The sequence below is a fragment of the Lissotriton vulgaris genome, chromosome 8 (assembly GCF_964263255.1).
Source record: "Lissotriton vulgaris chromosome 8, aLisVul1.2, whole genome shotgun sequence".
Taxonomy (NCBI): Eukaryota; Metazoa; Chordata; class Amphibia; order Caudata; family Salamandridae; genus Lissotriton; species Lissotriton vulgaris.
The window spans coordinates 1,551,870,674-1,551,896,811 of NC_141696.1; the positions used below are offsets into that span (position 1 = coordinate 1,551,870,674).

The 26,138-nt window shown below is 49.4% G+C and overlaps 1 protein-coding gene across 2 annotated transcripts in view; it reads right to left on the reverse strand.

Moving 5' to 3' along the window:
• The window catches only part of LOC147700366 (uncharacterized), a 379,926-nt gene that overhangs the window by 18,617 nt on the left and 335,171 nt on the right, over positions 1-26,138 (reverse strand). The window contains exon 1 of one of the 2 annotated variants that reach the window (XM_086935722.1): positions 25,895-26,022. The exons of the other annotated variant lie outside the window; for it this stretch is intronic. The gene's annotated coding sequence lies outside the window, so the exon portion shown is untranslated. Of the gene's footprint in view, positions 1-25,894; positions 26,023-26,138 lie in introns of those variants that run through there. 2 annotated transcript variants of the gene reach the window in all.

Below are 26,138 nucleotides of genomic sequence, written 5' to 3' on the forward strand. Positions count from 1 at the left end.
TTGTCGGGAAAGGAAGCGGTGAGATGGGTCAAAAATAGATTGAGATCCTTTGGGTCAAGGTTTTGTTTTTCAGAAGGGGGAGAGTAGATGACTCCTTCCATGCTTTAAGGAGAAGCCCTGATTTGAACATAGCATTGAACAGTGAGGTAAGTATTTCAACTATTGGTTCAGGAGTCAATCTAATCACTACTACCGGACAGGGATCGAGGGGGGATCCTGATTTAACAGATAGAAAGAAGTCTAGTGTTGATTTTTGTGAGAGTGGGCGAATTCTGTAAAGAGAGTCATGGGCACCGAAGGACCAGAGTCAATATGCGTGTTCTGGCTGTCAGAGATCGATGAGACCTCTCGTCACCACCGAAGAGCAACCGAAGGTGTGAAAAATGTGTTTGACTTTATTTAAAAAGAACAATGAGATTTAATCCGAAAGAGTATGGGTACTAGACATTTTTGAGTGCAGGGAGAGGCTAGTCTGGATACTGTTCTAAAAAGTTCTTTGGTAGAGTTGTGCAGCAGTTAGCTGACTGGCAAAGAAGTCTGTTTTAGTTATTATTAACAATGCCTTATATAAAGATAACCTTTGTCTTATATTTTTCTCTTTCTGAGCTAATATAGCTCTTTATCCAATTGTGTTCTTGGTGCTAGCAAATTCGTTTTTGTTCCCTAAGTTCCTATGAATACCAAGGTGTGGTCGGATAGGAATGCTTAGGTTTGGATGTTTTTTTCAGGTGCTAAAATCCTGCAGGCTGATTGGACCCAATCAGTATACTAGGCCGTAGATGCCTCTATATCCTTGGGCAGTGGTGACATGGAAGTGGAGAGCTGTTCTTCTAATAGGGACCAGCTGATTGTGTTCCATGCCTGAATGGTAAGTGGGCTATTGGGGGCAAAGCGATCGTGATATCGAGAAGGGGATGCTAAATCTAATAGAATCACTGAGTGATCAGACCATGAGAGAGGTAATAAACCTGTATAAGCTAAATGCAGATGATTGCATAAGATGCCGTCCCAGGTGTGGACTGCATTGTGGGTAGGGTCTTACACTAATTGTACTAACCCAGTGCTACTCTTGATGTCCTGAAGGACAGCGGTGTCTGAATACTAAGTGCATTCTGGATGGAAGTTAAAATCACCAGGCATTGTGACATTATTTGTGCAAAGACCCATCTTCTAATAGGGTACCGAGGTTTGCCACAAAAGCACTTTTGGGACCAGAGGTCCAGAGAGTAATATTCCCTTGGAAGAGTGATGGTTAGAATATTGGAAGTAGAAGTTCAGGGCTTCGCAGGTAGTAGCGGTGACCGTAGCGAAAGAAGCTGACAATCAGTTATGGTAAATAACTGCTAGGCCCCCACTCCTCCTAAAGGCCTATTCAAGGTGTGACAAATGAACCCTCTGTAGCATTGACCATTTTGGGGCCCGCTGTCGCATCTATCTAAGATTCTGTAACAAATGCAATCTTTATATTATGACTTTCAATTAATTCGGCACGCTCTATACTCTGTTTCACGGATGTATGAAATTACAACGCATGCTTTTACCACGCATGCTTTTACATCGCAACTTTTACAACGCATGCCTTTACAACGCATAGTGTTGAGGGGTGCTGGATAGTGAATAGTTTAATTTACTATTCCAACTCCAGTCCCCGTGGATAGTAGGGAAGGTGTTGGATAGTAAATTATCCTAGAGCGCCCCCCCCCAGCGCAATGCGTTGTAATGGTTTGCGTTGTAAAAGTTGCGATGTAAAAGCACTGCGTGGTAAAAGTTGCGTTGTAAAGGATGTTTCCCCTGTTTCACTAGAGATCTAGCATTTAAAAGGGTGCAGCGCAATACTTTGCTGTTTTGCTTGGAGCTATACTAAGGATTGGCGAGTGTATTCAGGTTACTTCCTATGAACATGATATTGGGTAGGATGGCCTTACACTTGAGGCAGGTTATTTGAGACTGATTCGGTGATGTATAAAAGTTTAAGCATATGCAGGCAAAGTTCTTACCTCGGGTATTTAAGCCATGATAACTCCACCCCAGTATACATTATTATTTGCATTGTCTCGATTGTTGGAGATGCAAGGGGGCTGGCACTCAGCGCAGACGGGCTTGTCATGTGCGCGCCAGCAGTGAGCCCACTAAGCGGACGTGCTTAGAAGCATAAGCCCCCTTGCGAGGTTAGGGGGGCCAGGTGGACGTCTCCTGATTAGCGCCGATAGCATGAAATTCAAATAAGTTTGAGCAAAGAAATGGGCTTCCCAACCAGGGTCCAAAAATTCCAGGCTCTGAGGAGAGGCTTCCCTGCTCCCAGAGTCGTACTGGTAAAATAAATCCAAACAAACTAAAAAGGGTGCAATAAGGAACACATGAAAGGAATAAAAATACTGCAAAGTAATTCTTTGCAATAAGGCACCCACTTAGTAGGAGCCAGGCACCTCCCAGAGGGCACAGCAGGATCGGCTCCAGGATTTGGGAGCTACGTAGGCCATGAAGAAGAATGGTTGGGCCATAAAGATGAGTCGGCTTGTCCAGTGTCTCCTTGGTGTCCGAGAGCTGGGTGTGTGCATGTTGGGTGGTCTTGTACGGATGTGAGCTGCATACAATATATATTGCTGGGTTCTGACTGCTAGTTTTAACTGAGTATTTCTAGAGGTTTAAACCCATAGGTTTGATCTCTTCTGCTCTCGGCATCTCGCCCTCCTGTCTCTCCATGTCACCCTCCTCTCTTCCGCCTTCACCCTCCTTTCTCTCCAGTTTACCTTGCTGTCCTGTTCACTTCACCCTCTACTTCTTCTCACCCCACTCCTTTCTCTCTTTACTCATCCCTGTTTGCAGGCTTGGTATGAGATTCGTCAAAAACAAACTGGGTATTGAATGGAAACACATTGACAGCTCATGGGGCAACATAGTGCAAGTCACAAAAAAATGAAGCAAACATGTTGCAGTCTAGCAGCCCAACAAATCGAAAACCATGGCTCTTTCCAAATTTTGTGAGAAAAACGAGAGACCTGTGGTTTGCATAAAGCTAAATAGAGTCACAAATACTGACTGAAACTAGACTATGCTAAGTGGAAACTGATTCATGCATATAAGTCACAACATACATATTGTATTTTATTTAGATTGTAACCCTCATAGGGAGGTATTTTAATAAATTGTGTTTATACCTTTTAAATTCTTCTGTTGTGTATTTACCTGTTAGATTTTGTTCATTGATTATAACCTTTTTGGGGAGCTATACAAACGGATAGTGCTTGAAATTCTAACTATTCTCACATAGTGTTGCAGTGACTTATATGCATGAATCAGTTTCCACTTAGCATAGTCTAGTTTCAGTCAGTATTTGTGACTCTATTTAGCTTTATGCAAACCACAGGTCTCTCGTTTTTCTCACAGTACTCTACCCCTACCTGTGTACATTCAACAGGGGAACCTTCCACATAATTTGAAGTATCTTTCCAAATTTTAACAGAAACATTTGTACTGAAAACCAATGCGTTCATGGATTGCTGGAGACAGCATCTCCAACCAGAGGTCTTTGTTCGAATGCAGAAAAGATGTTTCACATTAGATCTGGGTTAACAAAAGAGAGAAGACCCCACTCGTTCCAGGGAACAGGGTACTACAGACAATCAAAGTCAAAGGAAATTTCCGTGGACTAACTTTATGGAGAATAATTTTGTATTCTAAATAACATTTAACTATAACATAAGCACATTATTAAAAAAGAAATTTTGCCACCAACTAAAATGTAACGTTTGTACGTTTTCTTTATTAAAAAATCTTTTTCCTCACTTGATAGGGTATTATCCTTAACATAAGGAGCCCAAAGACAAATTAAAATTTCTGAAAAAACTGTTTTTTTCTGAACAACAATTAATATACACCTTTCTTAATACAATAGAAAATTCATAAAACATACAAAAAAATGTCACAAAATAAATACATATAACTTGATTAAAAAACAGACAAAAAACCCCTTCTTTTCAGTGGATCAATAGATGTTAGTCCCAGATAATCAGATCCAATAGCCTTATTGTAATGTGTATGAGCATTCCAATGTCCAAGATTGGCGTATTTATGGAAACCACTCGGCTTTACTTGGATTCTAAAAAATAAAGTGCGTCAACGCGTTTCGGTGTTTTAGCCTTGGATATGGTTACACCTTCCTCAGGACAAAAATAATTGGGGTCATCATCACCAAGTTTGGTGGAATCCTTCTTTATATTAGATCTCGTGTTATCAGGATCCTTAATAGGGGAATGTATCCTATTGTGTCCAAATAAGAGCTCATCAATAATTCATCGCAGGTCCGTCTAGTTCTGACAGAACTAGACGGACCCGCGGTGAAGTACGAGGTGGAGCACTAGAAGAACATATACAGTTTAAAGAACCTTGTTGACCAATCTGAAAGTGAATACCCAAGGTGACACCGTGGTGAAACCGACAGACATAAGGATTACAGAATCCTGTACCAAAATTCGCATTAACATTATGAAGCTTTGAGGGAAGCAGCTAAAACATATGAGAATTGCAAATAAAATGATCAAGTAGAATATAAAAGCGCAAATAAAGACTTTATTTTAATTACAACCAATGAGATGAATGATTGATGAGCTCTTATTTGGACACAATAGGATACATTCCCCTATCACCTGCAGTTCTTCACTTAGTTGGTAACAGCAGCGACTCCATACCTAACCAATGACATATAGCTCGCAGGCGACTAATTGTATACTAGACCCAGCGGTGAACCGCGAGCCTCCCAGAATACACACAAAACCCGACATGATGTCATGATTGCAGACATTCATGCCTGACTTAGGGTTAAAAGATGTATGGAGGGAAAGGTGCCAGACTGCTAGAATTCTTTCTTGCTACACACTGGCAGCGGGTACATATAGCAGACTAGACTATTATCTATCGACTCCAGGCCTCGCAATTCTGAATTGCAAGGTGACATATCTGGCGAGGTATCTTTCTGACCATACCACCTCTTTCTCTCCCTGGCTTGGTAACTACCGCGCACAGTGGTGCGCAAAGGCGCCTACGTGCAACGGCACTGGCAGACCTGCCAGTTTTGGCCAAGGTCCAGAATGCAATAGGGCATTATTTCCACAAAAGCTGGGGCAGTTCTACAAGTAGGGCTCATGACTCGGAAGCAAGGAAAGTGGTACTCTGGGGAGTGTGTATGAACACATCATATGGGGTGCGGAAACAATTGATAGGTGACCTGGAACGAGATGAATCCAAATTATTACAGATAGAAAAGATGCTCCCAACTCAACCTTCCAGGCTAGAAGAGTGGTGACGCTTGTGTAGCGCCGTACTCGATGACTGGCGCAAACTGGAAAAATACACTTATATGGCCCACAGACAGAGACTACATGCTGAGAGGGAACAAGATGGGGGCTCGCTTAGTCAGATTGGTGAGGCAGCAGGACTCCTGAGTTCCCATCTTGCCGTTGAGTGACCCAGGGGTCACATTACTTACAACACAGGGGGGTACAAATAAGCTGATATGACCTCAACTAACTGACTTGTATGCACTGGAAATGACAACGCCAGACCCCAGTAGGATGTTCTGTTTAGCGGGACTCGTCTTAGGCCGGAAGATAGGACTATAATAGAGGCAGTCCTGACTAAGGATGAGATTCTTGCCTCGTTGAAAAATCAAAAGCGGCAGGTGACGGCTTTCCTTCAAAATGTTATCATAAATCTGCAGACCTAATTGTAGATAGGCTGTTGAAGATATACAGCGAGGCTTACCAAGTGTGGTGCCTCCTGGATGCTATGCGAGAAGCACTTGTGGTGTTAGTGCCCAAACCGGGCAAACCAGAAGATAAGGTGAAGTCTTACAGAGCTCTCTCGATGCTTAATGTGGATACCAAAATACTGAGTGATCTTTTGGCATCCCGAATGCTTCCCTACCTATCTACACTGCCAAATGAAGATCAATGTGGGTTCATCCCTACGAGGAGCGCCATGTTAAATCTTCAAAGACTCTTTAACGTCCTCCACACCCCTGAAATACAAGATGGCCCATATGCGGTTGCATTCCTCAATATAGAACGAGCCTTTGATTTGGTAGTGGGGGCATACATATGGCAGGTCATGAGAAAAGTGGGGTTTGAGCCCAAATTTATAGCGTAGATAATACTACTGTATACTGCACCAACCGCCAGAGGCCGAACTGGTGGCTATGTGCCGGAGTCCTTCCCTTTATGCCCGGAACGATGCAAGGGTGCCCCTCTATTGCCGCTACTATTTGCGGTGGCAATGGAACCGCTCGCAATGTTGCTACGACACTGGCTTATGCAATGGGGAATCAAGGAGGGGAGAACTGTAAATATAATATAGCTCTACTCCTATGATGCCCTGGGGTATGTGCGGGACCCGGCCGAGGCACTGCCCATACGGCAAACAGCACTGTCTGAGTTCGTGTCGGTCTCCGGCCTCTCGGTGAACGCCCAGAAGTCACAACTCATGCCGCTAGGGACACTAACTGATATGGACCCCGTACTGCTCCCGCAAATTCCACTGGCATGGTGCCTGGAAGGAGTCCACTACTTGGGTATTAGGATAACCACAGAGAGGTAGAGATTTCTGGATTTGAATATAGGTAGGGTCTTGACAGGAGTACGTGCGCCGGTCCAACTTTAGAAAGACCTTCCTCCAACACTGATGGGGAGATCGGCCCTATTCAAGATGGTGATATTGCCTTGCTGCCTATATGTCATGCAGGGCTCAATATACGAGATCCCCTGATGGTACTTTCGAGAGCTGGACAACCTCCTTGTGAATCTATTATGGGCCATGAAGCAGAAAAGAATTACACTACATATGTTGCAACACCCTGGGAAAGAGAGGGTATTGAACACTCATTTTCCCCTCGTTTTTTGTGCCCTTCTGCCCTCTGTTCCACTCGTTTTTGTGCCTTTCTGCCCTCTGTTCCACTCGTTTTCCCCTCGTTTTTTGTGCCCTTCTGCCGTTACACTTGTTTTTTTGTGCCCATCTGCCCTCTGTTTCACTCGTTTTTTGTGCCTTTCTGCCCTCTGTTCCACTTGTTTTCCCCTCGTTTTTTGTGCCCTCCTGCCCTCTGTTCCACTCATTTTTTGTGCCTTTCTGCCCTCTGTTCCACTCATTTTTCCCTCGTTTTTTGTGCCTTTCTGCCCTCAGTGCCACTCGTTTTTCCCTCGTTTTTGGTTCCTTTCTGCCTTCTGTTCCACTCGTTTTTCTCTCATTTTTTGTGCCCTTCTGCCCTCTGTTCCACTCGTTTTTTGTGCCTTTCTGCCCTCTGTTCCACTCGTTTTCCCCATGTTTTTTGTGCCCTTCTGCCCTCTGTTCCACTCGTTTTTTGTGCCTTTTTGCCCTCTGTCCCACTTGTTTTTCCCTCGTTTTTGTGCCCTTCTGCCCTCTGTTGCACTCGTTTTTTGTGCCTTTTTGCCCTCTGTTCCACTTTGTTTCCCCTCGTTTTTTTTGCCCTTCTGCCCTCTGTTGCATTCGTTTTTGGTTCCTTTCTGCCCTCTGTTCCACTCGTTTTTCTCTCATTTTTTGTGCACTTTTGCCCTCTGTTCCACTCGTTTTTGAGCCTTTCTGCATTCTGTTCCACTCAGTTCAGTTCAGTTCATTTTGTCTTTATTTCGAATAAAATTCATAAAAGACAGCATACATAATAAAACATTAAAAACATTTTCAATAAGCCCCCAAAATGCAAAAAGAATGTGTCTCAATCGACATACAATCATTTCATAGTAATTAATTTAAAAGGGGTTTCGATTTCTTTGCACGGATCAGCCACACCCATCCCAAAAATTTGGCAACACAGATCACAGATATTTCAATACGTATATCACGTAATTTCAACAGGGCTTCACGATTCCCCCCACAATTCAAGGTTTTACAAATAGGTTTCAACCATTTCAGTCGAGGCGATCGATATGCTGGGCATGCGAAAAACAGATGACCAATACTTTCAACCTGGTCAGGACAAAAAAGACATTTGTTACTTGCATTCTTCGCCCACTTTGCAGTGAAGGAGTTGGTCGGCAAAGTACCCACCCAAAACTGATGATACAGCTTACGGTCTAGGGTTTTGCAGATCAAGTCCCAATAGGGCTCAAGGGACGGTGTTACCCTGTGTGTTAAAAAAAGTCCCGTTAAGCTGTTTTCTGACGAAAGAGAGACCAGTGCAGATTTCTTTGCAGCCAAGAACTGCTCTTTAAATTCTTGTTTAGATGGAAACCTAGAGCATTCAGGATGTAACCATAATTCGGGGAGGCCCATTGAATACAAAATTTGTTTTACTTCCCGGAGCCATGGGATTTTGTGAGCACCCCATAATGATCTGACCTCGCCCAATTCATGAGCGAAAAGACTAAGCTCTGGGGTCGTCCAAAGGCGACGCCAGAGTGCTGCGAGACGATACTGCGCTCGTTTTTTGTGCCTTTCTGCCCTCTGTTCCACTCGCTTCCCCTCATTTTTTGAGCCCTTCTGCCCTCTGTTCCACTCATTTTTTGTGCCTTTCTGCCCTCTGTTCCAATCGTTTTTCCCTAATTTTTTGCCTTTCTGCCCTCTGTTCCACTCGTTTTTCCCCGCTTTTTGTGCCCTTCTGCCCTCTGTTTCACTCCTTTTTTTGTGCCCTTCTGCCTGATGTGCCACTCTTTTTCTCCTTGTTTTTGTGCCCCTTTTGCCTTCTGTTCCACTTGTCTCCCTAGCCGCTTTGCCCCTTGCGGCACTGCCCCACTGACTGCCCACTCGCTGCCCCCACCTCCCGATTGTATTGTTTTGGTATCGCCGCCCCTGCGCCAACATTCACAGCTTTTGTGTGCTGTGAGAACGCATGGGCGTTTCTTTTTTCACTACGACAGGAACTCGAGTCCTGCCGACCCCCTGGGAATGTTTCACGGACCCCTGGGGGTCCGCGGACCACAGTTTGGGAAACGCTGCTCTAACAGATTGTTTTATTGTTGGTAGTTGCCATAGGAGAGACGCATAATATATACAACAGGCCAAAGGGTACCAGTGACCGAGAGACAATCAGTGCCACTACAAGCATAGACCATTTTTCAGAGGCTTGTTTTAGATCACATGTATGACTCCAGAGAACCTTATGATGAGATGAACAGGGGAAAATATTTTGAAGATTATTCTTTTATGTCGCGATTTGAAAAATTCCAGAGATATGGAGTCATTGGGTTCAAAGCGGTTATACCAGAAATGGCCAAAGCATCAAGAGAAACATGTCCTGGGACACCAAAGAAGCCAAATTACTTCACTTTCATGTATTTGTATTTGCAGTGTTTTCATAAGCCAGCCATTGCTGTCTGGAACGAGTTACCTAGTGCCTTGTGATCAGTAACACTCGCGATGCCATGCAAGCAATGAGCAACATAACACTCATACCTCCCCATCTCAAGTTCATATCCTCCAACATTTAACTCATTTTCTCTTGATCCTCATTCTAGGCTTCAACAGAAATGGGTTTAGAGGCAACTCATCCAGACACAAAGCTGTTCTCCACTCTGTAGCAGCTATTAATGGGCCTCTAGTACAGGGTTAATAGCCAAGGACTTAAAGGATTTCCGTTACACCAAGACGTTTGGTACCCAGACCTAAAGAGCAGAGTTTCTCTATTCCTGACCTGGCTGTCAGCTGAAGAGATAGGTTTCCCTCATTAGGTGAACTAATCTGTAAAATAACATGTCTCCTTTGTTTACTGGGTTGGGGTTAATATACCTAATGATATGACCCAGTAAAGAAACTAAAGTAGGACCATTTTCATAATCCCGGGCAAATCATGTTACTGTATTCAGTACGGTGTAAAGGACTGCCACCAGACCAGTGCATTAATTAACCAGAATTACCAGGTTTTTTTGTTTTTTTTTAAATTTTTGGAAGACCTTTATTTAGAAAAGGGTGCACACAGCTATTCAGCCAAACATCCCGGAGGCATGGCAGCAAAATTAGAGCATCAAACTGTTTTGGCACACCCAGGAGAGCTGCTCAGGATAAGAGAGGTCAATTTTCTTTTAAAGTAAAACAGGATATTCACGGTAAATATACTGTTCCATACGTTAACAAAAAGAAGAGAGAGAAAAGTAAACAGGAGGGGGCCGGCTACAGGATCTAAAGTAGATACAATCACCGGGTGGGCAGGGAAGCAAGTCCAACTGCAGAGACACCCACATTTTAAAGCGAACAGTATAGGCAAACATACATTTTCGAATACTCTCGACTAACGCCCCACCCGATGATTCCAATGACAGGAGAGGCTGAGCGGCCACAGTCCCAGCCCCGCCCCAAAGGTCCGAAAAGTAACCCGATACACTGACCCCCTACTCAGGGACAGAGGAGAAAGAAAAGTCCAGTCAAATTAAAAAGAGAAAAGGGCCATAGAAACAAGGAACGGAAAAACAAAAATACCCCACCCCCTACCCCCCACCCTGCACCCCTGCAGATGGCTACGGCCTACCCCCCTAGCAGCGTGCCTATCGCCCAGCGACCAAAAACCCGAAATATAGTAGAAAAGAGATTTATAAAGGAAGGAAACTCAGAGAAAGAAAGAAAAGAAAAATTAAGGGAAGAGGAGAAGCACACATTCCCGGTCACACTGCCCCCCTCCTGCGACGTACAGTCCTGGTCATTAAACAATAAGCAACAAAGCAAAATAGATGCGGTAGAACCCAGGAAAGACGTCCTACCGCCCCGCCCCAATACAAGAAAATGGCGGGTCCCGGGTCCCTCACAAACCCCTAGCATCCGAGTCGAACACCAGTCTCACCCTTGACCTCTACGAGTGTTCACCATGAGTTCCGCACACCGCATCCGCCTTTTCACAGGATAAAGCAAAAGTCCAGCCAGTCCACAAATCTGTGCGGCGAGTCCAATGGATATCCACAGTCCACCACAATCCTCAGCCGCCATGACACTCGCCGTGGTACGACCAGATCCCAACCGTCCCATACTCCACCACACTGCACAGCTCACACGATCGATAGATGTTCGCTGTTTCCGTCGGGTCACAGTTTCAAAGAAGTCATTGGGGGACGAGCTGGTGAACATGACCCCAGGCGGACTCTTCAACGTAGGCGGGCGGTACACCATGGTGGCGGATTCAGCCGTACACTGCGGTACAGACAGTGCTGTCCATGTTTTGACACTAGATGGTCCTCGAGTCGTAGATTCCGGGATCAGAGTCGGGGAAACAGCTTGCTTAGGGGGACCAGACAGATCAGAGTCATTGTACGATCGGGCAGTTTCGGTGGCATCCGCGATCGGCTTATGTGAAAGAGCAACCATGTAGGAGCCCAGACCCTGAATGGCGGCCATCATGGTTCGCAATGATGGCTCTTCTTCACCCCGCACTGCCGCGAACTGATCGACACCAGACATCAGTGCACCCTTCGGGTCACCCGATTCCCCCAGGGACCGAAGTGCGAGGAAGGCAGGCGGGGGCAGGAGGCACACAGTCCAGCAGCGATAGGGCCTCTCGGACGGGGGCCCCACCCCGGCGGGAAGGGAACGCCGAGAAGGGGACCTCCGGCCACTCAGCCACTCACAGGATCATTACACCTCCGCAATGCGTGTAGAACCGCGGGTTCGCCACCAGTACAAGGGCACAGAATGACCAGTTTTATCCTTTCAAAGCCAAGAACACCTTTGAAATGTGTAAAATCAGTATATTTTCCGCCTTTCAGATTTGTAAAATGGTGAATAAAAAATTACATTCCTTCAAAAAGCTATCCCAACCTGCTCTTAACAACCATTACAGTAAATAGAGGCTGAATTCAGCTCTTGTCCTTTCCAGACTCAGCCCCAACTCAGGATCAGCCTTGAATCAGCCCCTGCTCAGGGTCAGCCTTGAATCAGCCCCAGCTCAGGGTCGGCCTTGAATCAGCCCCAGCTCAGGGTCGGCCTTGAATCAGCCCCCGCTCAGGGTCAGCTTTGAATAAGCCACAGCTCAGGGTCGGCCTTGAATAAGCCCCAGCTCAGGGTCGGCCTTGAATCAGCCCCAGAACAGGGTCGGCCTTGAATCAGCCCCAGAACAGGGTCAGCCTTGAATCAGCCCCCCTCAGGGTCGGCCTTGAATCAGCCCAGTTCAGGGTCGGCCTTGAGTCAGCCCCCCCCCAGGGTCGGCCTTGAATCAGCCCCAGCTCAGGCTCCTTGAATCAGCCCCAGCTCAGAGTCCTTGAATCAGCCCCAGCTCAGGGTCCTTAAATCAGCCCCTGCTCAGGGTCGGCCTTAAATCAGCCCCCGCTCAGGGTCGGCCTTGAATCAGCCCCCGCTCAGGGTCGGCCTTGAATCAGCCCCAGCTCAGGGTCGGCCTTGAATCAGCCCCAGCTCAGGGTCCTTGAATCAGCCCCCGCTCAGGGTCGGCCTTAAATCAGCCCCCGCTCAGGGTCGGTCTTCAATCAGCCCCCGCTCAGGGTCGGCTTTGAATCAGCCCCAGCTCATGGTCAGCCTTGAATCAGCCCCACTCAGGGTCGGCCTTGAATCAGCCTCAGGGTCGGCCTTGAATCAGCCCCAGCTCAGGGTCGGCCTTGAATTAGCCCCCCCTCAGGGTCGGCCTTGAATTAGCCCCCCCTCAGGGTCGGCCTTGAATCAGCCCCAGCTCACAGTCGGCCTTGAATCAGTCCAAGCTCACAGTCGGCCTTGAATCAGCCCCCGCCCAGGGTCGGCCTTGAATCAGCCCCAGCTCAGTGTCGGCCTTGAATCAGCCCCCCCGCTCAGGGTCCATGAATCAGCCCCAGCTCAGGGTCGGCCTTGAATCAGCCTCAGCTCAGGGTCGGCCTTGAATCAGCCCCAGCCGAGGGTCGGCCTTGAATCAGCCCCAGCTCAGGGTCCTTGAATCAGCCCCAACCCAGGGTCGGCCTTGGATCGGCCCCAGCTCAGGGTCGGCCTTGAATCAGCCCCAGCTCAGGGTCCTTGAATCAGCCCCAGCTCAGGCTCGGCCTTGAATCAGCCCCAGCGCAGGGTGTTTGAATCAGCCCCAGCTCAGGCTCGGCCTTGAATCAACCAGCTCAGGCTCCTTGAATCAGCCCCAGCTCAGAGTCCTTGAATCAGCCCCAGCTCAGGGTCCTTGAATCAGCCCCAGCTCAGGGTCCTTGAATCAGCCCCAGCTCAGGCTCGGCCTTGAATCAGCCCCAGCGCAGGGTGTTTGAATCAGCCCCAGCTCAGGCTCGGCCTTGAATCAACCAGCTCAGGCTCCTTGAATCAGCCCCAGCTCAGAGTCCTTGAATCAGCCCCAGATCAGGGTCCTTGAATCAGCCCCAGCTCAAAGTCCTTGAATCAGCCCCCGCTCAGGGTCGGCCTTAAATCAGCCCCCGCTCAGGGTCGGCCTTCAATCAGCCCCCGCTCAGGGTCGGCCTTGAATCAGCCCCAGCTCATGGTCAGCCTTGAATCAGCCCCCCTGAGGGTCGGCCTTGAATCAGCCTCAGGGTCGCCTTGAATCAGTCCCAGCTCAGGGTCGGCCTTGAATTAGCCCCCCCTCAGGGTCGGCCTTGAATCAGCCCCAGCTCACAGTTGGCCTTGAATCAGCCTCAGCTCAGAGTCGGCCTTGAATCAGCCCCCGCCCAGGGTCAGCCTTGAATCAGCCCCAGCTCAGTGTCGGCCTTGAATCAGCCCCAGCTCAGGGTCCTTGAATCAGCCCCAGCTCAGGGTCGGCCTTGAATCAGCCTCAGCTCAGGGTTGGCCTTGAATCAGCCCCAGCCGAGGGTTGGCCTTGAATCAGCCCCAGCTCAGGGTCCTTGAATCAGCCCCAACCCAGGGTCAGCCTTGGATCGGCCCCAGCTCAGGGTCGGCCTTGAATCAGCCCCAGCTCAGGGTCCTTTAATCAGCCCCAGCTCAGGCTCGGCCTTGAATCTGCCCCAGCGCAGGGTGTTTGAATCAGCCCCAGCTCAGGCTCGGCCTTGAATCAACCCCAGCGCAGGGTCCTTGAATCAGCCCCAGCTCAAGGTCCTTGAATCAGCCCCAGCTCAGGGTCCTTGAATCAGCCCCACCTCAAAGTCCTTGAATTAGCCCCACCTCAGGGTCGGCCTTGAATCAGCCCCAGCTCAGGGTCCTTGAATCAGCCACAGCTCAGGCTCGGCCTTGAATCAGCCCCTTGAATGAATGAATGAATGTTGGTTTTATAGAGTGCATAGTAACCCGGAAACATCCCAGCGCTAAAAACCAGGACAGCCGATTCAGAGGAGGTGACCAGGAGAAAAAGGGGATCAGGGGAAGAGGTGGATTTTCAAGAGTTTTCTGAAGCGGAGATGACAGGATTCGCTCCTGAGTTTGAGAGGTAGGGCGTTCCACAGTCTAGCCGTGTTCACCGAGAATCGCCGACCTCCTGTGCGTGCCTTTTTTACTCTGTGCACTGTGATAAGATGTTCATGATCCGAACGGAGAGGCCTTGAGGCTTTGTAGGCCGTGATTAGGCTTTTGAGGATGGGGGGGCCCTTGTCCTGGAGAAGTTTATGCGCCAGACAAAGGGATTTAAATTTTATGCTTTCTCTTATTGGGAGCCAGTGCAGTAGTTTCAGAGCTGGTTTGGCAGATGTTCTAGCCGGGGTGTTCGTGAGAAGCCGGGCTGCGGCGTTCTGAATTTGTTGTAGTTTGTTGAGGGTGGATTCGGGTGCTCCCAGGAAGATGGCCTTGCTATGATCCAATCTAGAGAGGATCAGTCCTTGGATGAGCAGCTTCCGGGAGGTTTGCGGGAGAAGTGGCAGAATTTTTCGGACTGATCTAAGAAGGCCGAAGCAGATACCAGCTGTTTTTTTAGCTTGGGTTTTTAAAGGACAGGTCCTTTTCTATCCAGATCCCTAGACTCTTGATCTCCTCTTTGGGAGCGGGGGGTTCTCCCAGGCATGTGGGCCAGATGTTTGGGGGACGGGTGGGCCCTTTATGCCCAAGAAGCATAATCTCAGTCTTGGACCAATTGAGTTGTAGGGCTGATTCATTCATCCAGATGAAGATTTCAGAAAGGCAGGTGTGGAGATTGGACGGTCCTTGGTCGGGTTGGGATAGTGAGACTACCAATTGGGTGTCATCGGCGTAGCTAATGATTTTTACTCCAAACGGCAGACATTAAATAAAGTTGGGCTAAGGGAGGAGCCTTGCGGCACTCCGCACTGGAGGGGAATCGCCGTGGAGCGGGTGTTATTCTCCCAGACCTGGAAGGTGCGGTTGCTTAGGGATGACGTGAGCCATGACAAAGCAGTTCCCACCACCCCAATGTCATTAAGTCGTTGGATGAGGACCTGGTGGTTGACAGTGTCGAAGGCCGCACTGAGGTCTAGGAGGATCACTGCCACTGATCCTCCTGCATCCAGAATGCATCTGGCCTCCTCCACCACAGTCAGGAGGGCGGTGTCCGTGCCCTGTCCAGGGCGGAATACAGTCTGAGAATTCCGGAGAAGGTTGTTAGACTCCAAGAAATGGGAGAGTTTTTTGTTAACTAGTTTTTCCGTGATCTTGCTAATTCCGGGGAGAAGGGAGATTGGCCTGTAGTTGGCCAGGTCCGAAGGATCCAGGAGTGGTTTTTTGAGGAGGGCTTTAACGACGGCAGCCTTCCAGCCGGGAGGGACCGTTCCCTGACAGAGAGAGAGGAATTGATGAGGTAAGTTAGGGGGGTGGCGATTGTGGATGCCACCGTTTTAAGGATGCGAAGGGGAACCGGATCACTGGGAGAACCACTTTTTATCGTGGCCAGCGTTTTGAGGACCTCTTCTCCAGTTACCGGACCAAATGTGTCTAGGTGAGTGTCTAATTTGGCCGGCTGAGGATTAGATTCTGTTCCAGACTTGAGTAGACCGTTCGCGTCTGCTCTTGGGTTTACTTGAGGCAATGTAGAGAGGATGTTGTGAATTTTTTCGTCAAAATATTTTGCCAGTTTATGGCTTTTGTCCTCAGAGGTGTCATGAACTGGGGGAGGGTCAGGGACTTTGAGCAGATCTTTCATAATGATAAAAGTTTCTCTAGCAGAGCTAGAGGACTTTTTTATTCTCTCATCGAAGAATTGGCTTTTGGTGTTACGCAAGGCAGTTTTATAAGTTCTCATGGAGGAGCGAAATGCGTCTTTTCTGGATTTGGTTCCGTCTTTCCTCCAGGAGCGCTCCAGTTTTTTACATTCTTTCCGTAGTAGTTTTAGCTCTGGAGTGTACCAAGGGGCGGGGTTAGCTCTATTGGCTAGTTTCAGGGTGCTTTTTTTTTGGAAGGAGAGAATCGAGTGAGTGGGTGAGCCAGGTATTGAATTGCGTATCTGCGGTTACTGGATCTAGTGCTAGGGGGGAAAGAGACTGCATAAGTCTGGCGGACCAGTCTTCAGTCGATAGTTTGGACCAGGGTCTATCCGTGACCCGAGTTTTGAGGGGTTGAGGTTGCGGGGCGCTGGAATGCCAAGCGATAGGGACCAGGAAGTGGTCTGTCCACGGAAGTGGGAGGAGGGGTGTGGTTTTAAGGTCGTTGATGTTGGTAAAGATGGGATCAAGAAGGTGACCTTTTTCATGCGTCGCCTCTGAGTTCACTAGTCTTAGATCGTACGAGGTGAGCTCGAGAAGGAGATCGGACGCTGTCAAGTCTTGGGGGTCTCGAAAGTGGAGATTGAGATCTCCCAAGATTATGAAGTTGGGGGATGACGTTGCCATTGAAGTGACGGTTTCAATAAGGGCGCTGGAGAACTTGGTCGGGGCTCCCGGTGGGCGGTATATGAGTAAGCCGGATAGGGAGACTGTGGGTGAGATTTGTAAGGTGAAATGGCAGCTCTCGCAGTCTTCGATGGTCCCGTTTTTTGCTCTGCAAACAAAGTGCTCCCTATATATTATTGCCAGGCCACCTCCTCTGCTGAGGGGTCTGTTCTGTGAGTAGATTAGGTAGCCTTGGGGAAGGGCATTGACGATGTTGGATTCTGAGTTGGGGGTTAGCCATGTTTCCGTGAGGAACAGAATGTCAATCGTATGATCCTGTATAAGGTGGTTTATCTCTAGGGAATGTTTCGGGAGGGACCTACAGTTCAGGAGGCCAAGTTGCAGGGCATGACGTCCTACCGTGGTGTGGGCTGCGTTGCATAGATCGCAGTTGGTAAAGGTTTTCTCCCCTTTGTAGGTATAGATGCAGTTTGCGTTTTTCATGGGGTTAAATGTGAGGAGGTTTCCTTGGGTGTAGCTATAGCGATCGCCGGTGGGTTTGGGCATAGAGTCTGGGCCTAGGGCCGGCTGGGCCCGAATGGGCCCAGACGGGCTTTCCTTTGGCGCGCCGGCTGTGCGCGTCCGCTGCGCGTCCGGTTGAGGCACATTTTGTAGGGAGGGAGGGCGTGGCCTCACTACCCTCTAATGGCGGCTACAAGATTTCCCAAAGCTCCGCGGCAGCGTTCAAGTTGGCTGCGCGGTGCGACTTTGGTGATGAAGGAGGGGGGAGGAGTGCTCAAGATTAGGTGAGTTCACACAATTAAAACAGTTTTTAAAATTTTCGCGCTTAGAAATATTCGGCGAGGGTCTCCCGGCTTCCGCCTCAGGAGCTATCAGGGCTAATGCATGCAGAGGAGCGGCGCGGCTTATATAGCAAGGAGGGAGAGGGGGCGTGGCCTCTGGAGGTGGGCATGGCCTCACTACCCTCTAATGGCGGCTACAAGATTTCCCAAAGCTCCGCGGCAGCGTTCAAGTCGGCTGCGCGGTGCGACTTTGGTGATGAAGGAGGGGGGGGGGGGAGTGCTCAAGATTAAGTGAGTTCACATAATTAAAAGTTTTAAAAATTTTCGTGCTTAGAAATATTCGGCGAGTGTCTCCCGGCTTCCGCCTCAGGAGCTGCCTTGGCCTTGAATCAGCCCCAGCTCAGTGTAGGCCTTGAATCAGCCCCAGCTCAGTGCCGGCCTTGAAGAAGCCCCAGCTCAGGGTCCTTGGATCAGCCTCAGCTCAGGGTCGGCCTTGAATCAGCCCCAGCTCAGTGTCGGCCTTGAATCAGCCCCAGCGCAGGGTCCTTGAATCAGCCCCAGCTCAGGGTCCTTGAATCAGCCCCAGCTCAGGGTCCTTGAATCAGCCCCAGCTCAGGATCCTTGAATCAGCCCCAGCTCAGGGTCCTTGTATCAGCCCCAGCTCTGGCTCCCCAACCGACCCCTGTCCAACTGACCCCTGCCCACACCACATCCTCAACAAAGCTGACTCCATCATCGCACCCCAACTCCGGGACATCATTAACAGCTCCTTGGCGTCCGCCACCTTCCCGGAGAGCTGGAAACACGCCAAGCTCAGCGCCCTTCCGAAGAAACCCACCGCGGACCCCACGGACCTTAAGAACTTCTGTCCCATCTCGCTCCTCCCTTTTACGTCCAAAGTCATCGAGAAGACCGTCAACAAACAACTCTCCGCCTTCCTCGAGACAAACGGATCCCTCGAACATTCGCAGTCTGGTTTCTGAGCAAACCACAGCACCGAGACCGCCCTCATCGCAGCTATCGACGACATCAGGTCCCTGCTCGAAAACGGGGAAACAGCTGCCCTCATCCTTCTGGACCTCTCAACAGCCTTCGACACCGTATGCCACCGCACCCTGATACAGCGCCTCAGCAACATCGGAATCCAAGGAAAGGCCTTGGAGTGGATCATCTCGTTCCTCGCCGGTAGAACCCAGAGAGTCCGCCTCCCCCGTTCCGGTACGCCACCAAGATCACCTGCGGCGAGCCGCAAGGATCCCTGCTCAGCCCCACCCTTTTCAACGTCTACATGAGCCCCCTCGCAGCGATCGCACGCCAACACAACCTTAACATCATCTCCTAAGCAGACGACACCCAGCTGATCCTTTCCCTCACCAACGACCCCGCCACCGCGAGAGCCAGCCTCCAGGAAGGAATGAAAGACGTTGCGGAATGGATGAAGCTCAGCCAGCTGAAACTGAACTCAGACAAGACGGAAGTCCTCATCCTGGGAACATCGCCCTCCGCCTGGGACGACTCCTGGTGGCCCCCTGCCCTGGGCACCGCCCCCAAGCCAACGGACCATGCACGCAACCTGGGCTTCATCCTGGACTCCTCCCTCACGATGACCAAGCAAGTCAACGCCGTCTCGTCATCCTGTTTCAACACCCTGCGCATGCTCCGAAAGATCTTTCGGTGGATCCCCACCGACACCAGGAAGACGGTCACCCAGGCCCTCGTCACCAGACGACTGGACTACGGAAACACCCTCTACGCTGGAACCACAGCCAAACTACAGAAAAGACTCCAGCGCATACAGAACGCCTCTGCACGACTCATACTGGACATCCCCCGCCACAGCAACATCTCGCCCCAGCTGAGAAACCTGCACTGGCTCCCCGTCAGCAAGAGGATCACGTTCAGACTCCTCACCCACGCACACTAGGCTCTCCACGACATGGGACCCAAATACCTCAACAACCGCCTCACATTCTACACACCCACCGCCAGCTCTGCTCCGCCAGCCTCGCCCTCGCCACAGTCCCACGCATTCGTAGAACCACCGCCGGAGGAAGATCCTTCTCCTACCTGGCAGCCAAGACATGGAACTCCCTCCCCACCCACCTACGACTGACCCAGGACCATCTCTCCTTCAGGAAACAGCTCAAGACCTGGCTCTTCGAGCAGTAGCGGTTCTCATCCCCCCCCAGCGCCTTGAGACCCTTATGGGTGAGTAGCGCGCTTTACAAATTCCTTGATTGATTGATTGATTGAGCTCAGGGTCCTTGAATCAGCCCCAGCTCAGGGCCCTTGAATCAGCCCCATATCAGGGTCGGCCTTGAATCAGCCCCAGCTCATGGCCCTTGAATCAGCCCCAGCTCAGGGTCGGCCTTGAATCAGCCCCAGCTCAGGGTCCTTGAATCAGCCCCAGCGCAGGGTCCTTCAATCAGCCCCAGCTCAGGGTCGGCCTTGAATCAGCCCCAGCTCAGGGTCGGCATTAAATCAGCTCAGGCTTGGCCTGGTCACCTCTGCTTTTGGCTCTACTATTTACTGTGAGACCCTCCTCCCTCCAGCACCGAGAGTCTCTGCATACACAGCCCTGCCTAGTGTCACACATGAGGCGTGACGTTACGCATTTCAGTGTGGTGATCCGCATCACCGCACTGAAATGCAACGTCACGCATATGTGGGAATGGCTGCCTCAGCTGTCATGAAGACGTAGCGCTGCTAAATAATTCCGTAATGCTGCGTGATTAAAACAAAAAACTAGAGCGGCAGCTGTACTCTGGAAGGCACACGGCTCCCAGCATGCTTGGGGATTGACTTTACTGAGCTGCAGTTCTATAAAGTTAACTACAGGCTATTTCTGACATGACGGCACGGCATTCTCTCCATGGGTCTGACGTCAGGATAGCCAGTGCCCAATGGCTACCGCGACATCAGCGCTCTCATGAGGCAGACTTACAAGTGGCGCAAGGCTATGGGTGGCTTAGGCTGGAGTTCCTTAATAGTTCTGGAGGCTGCAGGGGTAAAATATTAAAATCAGTGATGATCCGACCTCCGCGCTGCTGCGATCGGACCCAACTCCAAGGCCCGCGGCGGCCGCTGGAGCCAGGCCAGAGATCACACCACTGAGCTGCTTTGCTGATCCGAGTGTGAATGACCAGGTGGCAGGGCCGTTTGCCCCAGGAGTCAGTCTTTGCGGCCAAATGCCACAGCTCGAAGGTAAGTCAGATATGTAATAGAAATGTCCTTAGTGCAATTCACACTTCTAATGTCGTGCCTGGCTCGAGGCTGCATATTAATTACTGCGGTGCCGCGCTGCTTTGACACACTGCTGCCAATTGCCAAGGAGGGTGGGGGAATGAGCCCGCCTTCTCAACAATGTTTGCTAGTCACTGTGGCACACCATAGGGGCCCGGGATTAACCGATTTGACAGTAGGGTGACCAACCGTCCGTAAATTTCACGATCAGTCCATAATTTCGGCCATCTGTCCGTTGTCCGTGAAGGATTCTTTAACGGACGCCATTTGTCCGTAATTAAAACCGGGCACTGGTCACACCTCCCTAAAGCCGGCACAACTTCCACCCACCTCCCTTCTTGACTTGACTTGACGCATTCAGGGCTGTTTGCATCTGAATAGATGCACCCTGCTCTTGAAGCTGCAGCCCCCACCCCTCACACCTCCAGCCCTTGATGAGCTGTTAAGAGGTGCTTGAAGGTGACAGAGGGAGGGGGTGCAGCTTCAGGAGCAGGGGGGATCTATTCAGATGCAAACAGCCCTGAATGCGTCATGTCTATGCAATTTGTGTGAGACATTCCCTTTCTGCCCAGGGCCCCAAACATCCTACAACCGGTCTGGATTACACCGAGGCAGCACGTGGTTCTCTTCACAGAACACAGCTTAATTACTGTCACTAAATTGTAAACAAGCCTCGATTCTTCAAACATGAAGTCTTTAATGTAATAAAATAAAGAAAAGGCACAATCGCACCCACACTGATTAACAAAGTATGGAGGACAATCGGTTAAATCAGTTCTCTTGGAGTATCTCCTTTAAGTACTGTACATCACAGTGGGGGATGGCAAAAGTAACACTTTGGAAAGAGAGACTGACTTCTCATTGTCTTGTCCAGGAGGGGGTGAGGAGTCCTACCCCACCCTGGAAGAGACCAAGATGATACTAGAATACCGCATGCCCACCCCTGTGCCCACCCTGGTGGATCCTGGTCCCCCTCCTGCCCACCCTCCCCCCAGTGATGGCTCTTGTCCCTCGTCCCCCCCCCCTCCTGTGGTGGATCCTGTCTCTGCCCTGGGTGGCTTCTGTCCCAGTCCAGGAATGGTTCCTGCAGCTCAAAAAGGCTCAGCTCAAAATTAATATGAAAAGGTGGGCGGGTGAGTAAGTGAAGGGATGGGTGGATGGCTGGATGAATTAGTGAAAGGGTGAATGGATGAATAAAATATTGAATAGATGGATAACAAAAGAGGATGGGTGGATTGATGAGTGAGTGGTGGAAGGATGGGAGGGAGAAAGGGTAAATAGCTGGATGTATGGGTGGAAGGGTAGCTGGATGGGTAAAAGGGTGGATGGATGAGTAAAAAGGTGGATGAGTGAGTAGGTAGGTGGATGGATGAGTGAAATTATGGATGGATTGATGAATTGATAAGTGCAAGGGTGAATGGATGGACAGATGAGTGAAAGGGTGGATGTAAGGATGGATGAGTGAGTGAAAGGGATGGTAGATGGACTAAAGGATGAATAGATGAGTGAATGAGGGAAAGGATAAATGGATGAGTGCGATCGGACCCAACTCCAAGGCCCGCGGCGGCCGCTGGAGCCAGGCCAGAGATCACACCACTGAGCTGCTTTGCTGATCCGAGTGTGAATGACCAGGTGGCAGGGCCGTTTGCCCCAGGAGTCAGTCTTTGCGGCCAAATGCCACAGCTTGAAGGTAAGTCAGATATGTAATAGAAATGTCCTTAGTGCAATTCACACTTCTAATGTCGTGCCTGGCTCGAGGCTGCATATTAATTACTGCGGTGCCGCGCTGCTTTGACACACTGCTGCCAATTGCCAAGGAGGGTGGGGGAATGAGCTCGCCTTCTCAACATTGTTTGCTAGTCACTGTGGCACACCATGCGGGCCCGGGATTAACCGATTTGACAGTAGGGTGACCAACCGTCCGTAAATTTCACGATCAGTCCGTAATTTCGGCCATCTGTCCGTTGTCCGTGAAGGATTCTTTAACGGACGCCATTTGTCCGTAATTTTAACCGGGCACTGGCCACACCTCCCTAAAGCCGGCACAGCTTCCACCCACCTCCCTTCTTGACTTGACTTGACGCATTCAGGGCTGTTTGCATCTGAATAGATGCACCCTGCTCTTGAAGCTGCAGCCCCCACCCCTCACACCTCCAGCCCTTGATGAGCTGTTAAGAGGTGCTTGAAGGTGACAGAGGGAGGGGGTGCAGCTTCAGGAGCAGGGGGGATCTATTCAGATGCAAACAGCCCTGAATGCGTCATGTCTCTGCAATTTGTGTGAGACATTCCCTTTCTGCCCAGGGCCCCAAACATCCTACAACCGGTCTGGATTACACCGAGGCAGCACGTGGTTCTCTTCACAGCACACAGCTTAATTACTGTCACTAAATTGTAAACAAGCCTCGATTCTTCAAACATGAAGTCTTTAATGTAATAAAATAAAGAAATGGCACAATCGCACCCACACTGATTAACAAAGTATGGAGGACAATCGGTTAAATCAGTTCTCTTGGAGTATCTCCTTTAAGTACTGTACATCACAGTGGGGGATGGCAAAAGTAACACTTTGGAAAGAGAGACTGACTTCTCATTGTCTTGTCCAGGGGGGGGGTGAGGAGCCCTACCCCACCCTGGAAGAGACCAAGATGATACTAGAATACCGCATGCCCACCCCTGTGCCCACCCTGGTGGATCCTGGTCCCCCTCCTGCCCACCCTCCCCCCAGTGATGGCTCTTGTCCCTCGCCCCCCCCCCCCTCCTGTGGTGGATCCTGTCTCTGCCCTGGGTGGCTTCTGTCCCAGTCCAGGAATGGTTCCTGCAGCTCAAAAAGGCTCAGCTCAAAATTAATATGAAAAGGTGGGCGGGTGAGTAAGTGAAGGGATGGGTGGATGGCTGGATGAATTAGTGAAAGGGTGAATGGATGAATAAAATATTGAATAGATGGATAACAAAAGAGGATGGGTGGATTGATGAGTGAGTGGTGGAAGGATGGGAGGGAGAAAGGGTAAATAGCTGGATGTATGGGTGGAAGGGTAGCTGGATGGGTAAAAGGGTGGATGGATGAGTAAAAAGGTGGATGAGTGAGTGGGTAGGTGGATGGATGAGTGAAATTATGGATGGATTGATGAATTGATAAGTGCAAGGGTGAATGGATGGACAGATGAGTGAAAGGGTGGATGTAAGGATGGATGAGTGAGTGAAAGGGATGGTAGATGGACTAAAGGATGAATAGATGAGTGAATGAGGGAAAGGATAAATGGATGAGTGATAGGGTCAATGGATGGAATCATGAGTGGATGAGTAGATGGATGGGTGGAAGGATGGATGGAAGGAAGGAAGGATTGCTAAGTGAAAGGGACGATGGAGAGAGAAAGGAAGGAGGATGAATGACTGAAAGAGTGAATGGGTGGATGGATGAGTAAGTCAAAGGATGGCTGGATGGGTGCAAGGGTAAATGGCTGGATGGATGAGTGAATGGATGGGTAGAAGAGTGGATGGCTGAGTGTACAGATGGCTAGGGTGAAAGGGTGGATGGATGGATAAAGGATGGATGAGTGAAAGGATAGATGGAAGGATACATGATGGATAGGGTTGCAAATGGTTGAATATGTTTGGATATGGCTGGGCTTACTTATATACTATTGTGCGACCTCTGATGTGTCTGTAAAACGTATCCAATTGTCCTGAAGTTTTGTCCTGAATTTTGACCTCCTGTCCTGAATTTGTGTCCTGAATTTTGACCCCTTGTCCTGAATTTTTACACTCACCGTCCTGAATTTGCACCAATGCCAGTTGGTCACCCTATTTGACAGTACTAGTGCCGTCACCTTCAGAGGAAGAGGAGGTGAGACCGAAGCGATGGGGGAATGTCACCAGGCCGATTCGTACTGGGTTTACTTCTGGCTTTTTTGCATTTAAAAAATCTTTGGCTCGTAAGTGCAGGTGAGGATTGAGGCGCATTGACAATGCCCTCCTGAGCCCCAGTACTCACAGGACACATCTGAAGATTTAGATGCACTGACAGCTCTACTTGCAGGGCGGACGTGCGAGTGGAGAGCTTTGACAATGACAAAACTATGCTGAGTATCAGTACTTGTATTTAAGGGTCGGATTACGTAAAGGTGGCATTTCACACCATGTTAAATGCTGGGTTTTTTCAACTCAGAAGCGCAGCCTACCATTGCTATATGTAGCACTGTGAGTGTCCTATGTGTGTTAGCACCACCGGAGCATTATAAGGGGGAGATAACGGACAGTGAGGGGTATGGGTAGGCCCAAGTTGTCTGGAACAGCTTGTGGCACTCGAGTGGACCGAGGTACACAGAGTTCTGGAACCAAAACTGAAGAAGCAGGTGGTGCACCAGCTCAGACCTGTACCGAGCCCCATTGCCCTACCAGATCAGTAGGGGGCGCAGCATGTAAAGCTGGAAGTATCCCCGCAGAGATCTGTATGGCTTCCAGTACTGAACGAACAGAGAATGTTGTAGATGATAATTATGGTGCACTGAAATGGCGGTGGGGTTCTTAGTGTGGTAGGTCAGCTGGTTAATGTAATCACTGCAGCTGTGTGTTTGTAACATCATTGACACAGAATGGAACCCTTGTTGATGCATTGGAGATTAGTGACATGTATTTGAAGTGCTAGGAAGTCCCAGCCTCTTGCAGCACTATAAATATGCATGTCACTATTTTTAAATTATATTACATAAGGGGAAAGATAGGCTGTATTAACAATTTGCACTAATATCCAGGGATTATTTAGTGTTTGGCAGGGGCATACTTACACCCCCTCTACCCTCGGAGTGCGACTGGGCCCCTGGCTCCTAATTTTGAAAGTGGCGCCTTAGCAGAGGTATGCATTTACGGTTGTGTCTGGTGTGTTAAATGTTAAGCATTTTCTCTAGTCAGTGAGTTCTCTAACAGAAATGAAAAACAATGTTAGTTTCGCTTTCAGTTTGACCAGTCTCAGAGATGCCCGATATACGGTATAAAACACATGTCTGTTAGTGCCCTTCCATTTCTGATGCTTTGTAGTAGTTTAAAGATCTTTTTAGAGGTTCTCGTTACTCAAATGAGTGTAATTACTGATATTTATAAGTAATTTTCCTCATGTTCACTGGATGATTTTGTTCGCGAGAAAGTGTCACTCATAGTTGTTGAAATGTCACTCATAATTGCAATGAAATTATGAAAATGTCACACACAGCATTCTGAAACCTTGGCAGCTATGCACACACTCTCACTCACTTGTTCTGGTTTCCTGCACCTCATTCCTCCGGTTCTTTCTTCCTAATTTTTTCGTGTGAACTGAGACCCGAGAGCGGCTCCGAGGGAGGACGAGGAATAACGCCGACAGAGAGCAGGATAGAGACTGCGCGAGTGCGCAGGCGCGGAAAAGGCATACTTATGACTGCGCACGCTCAGAGAAAAAACACTGCATTCCGCGCATGCTCAGAGAGATTGATCCATCAAGGGCATAGTTTCATCTGTA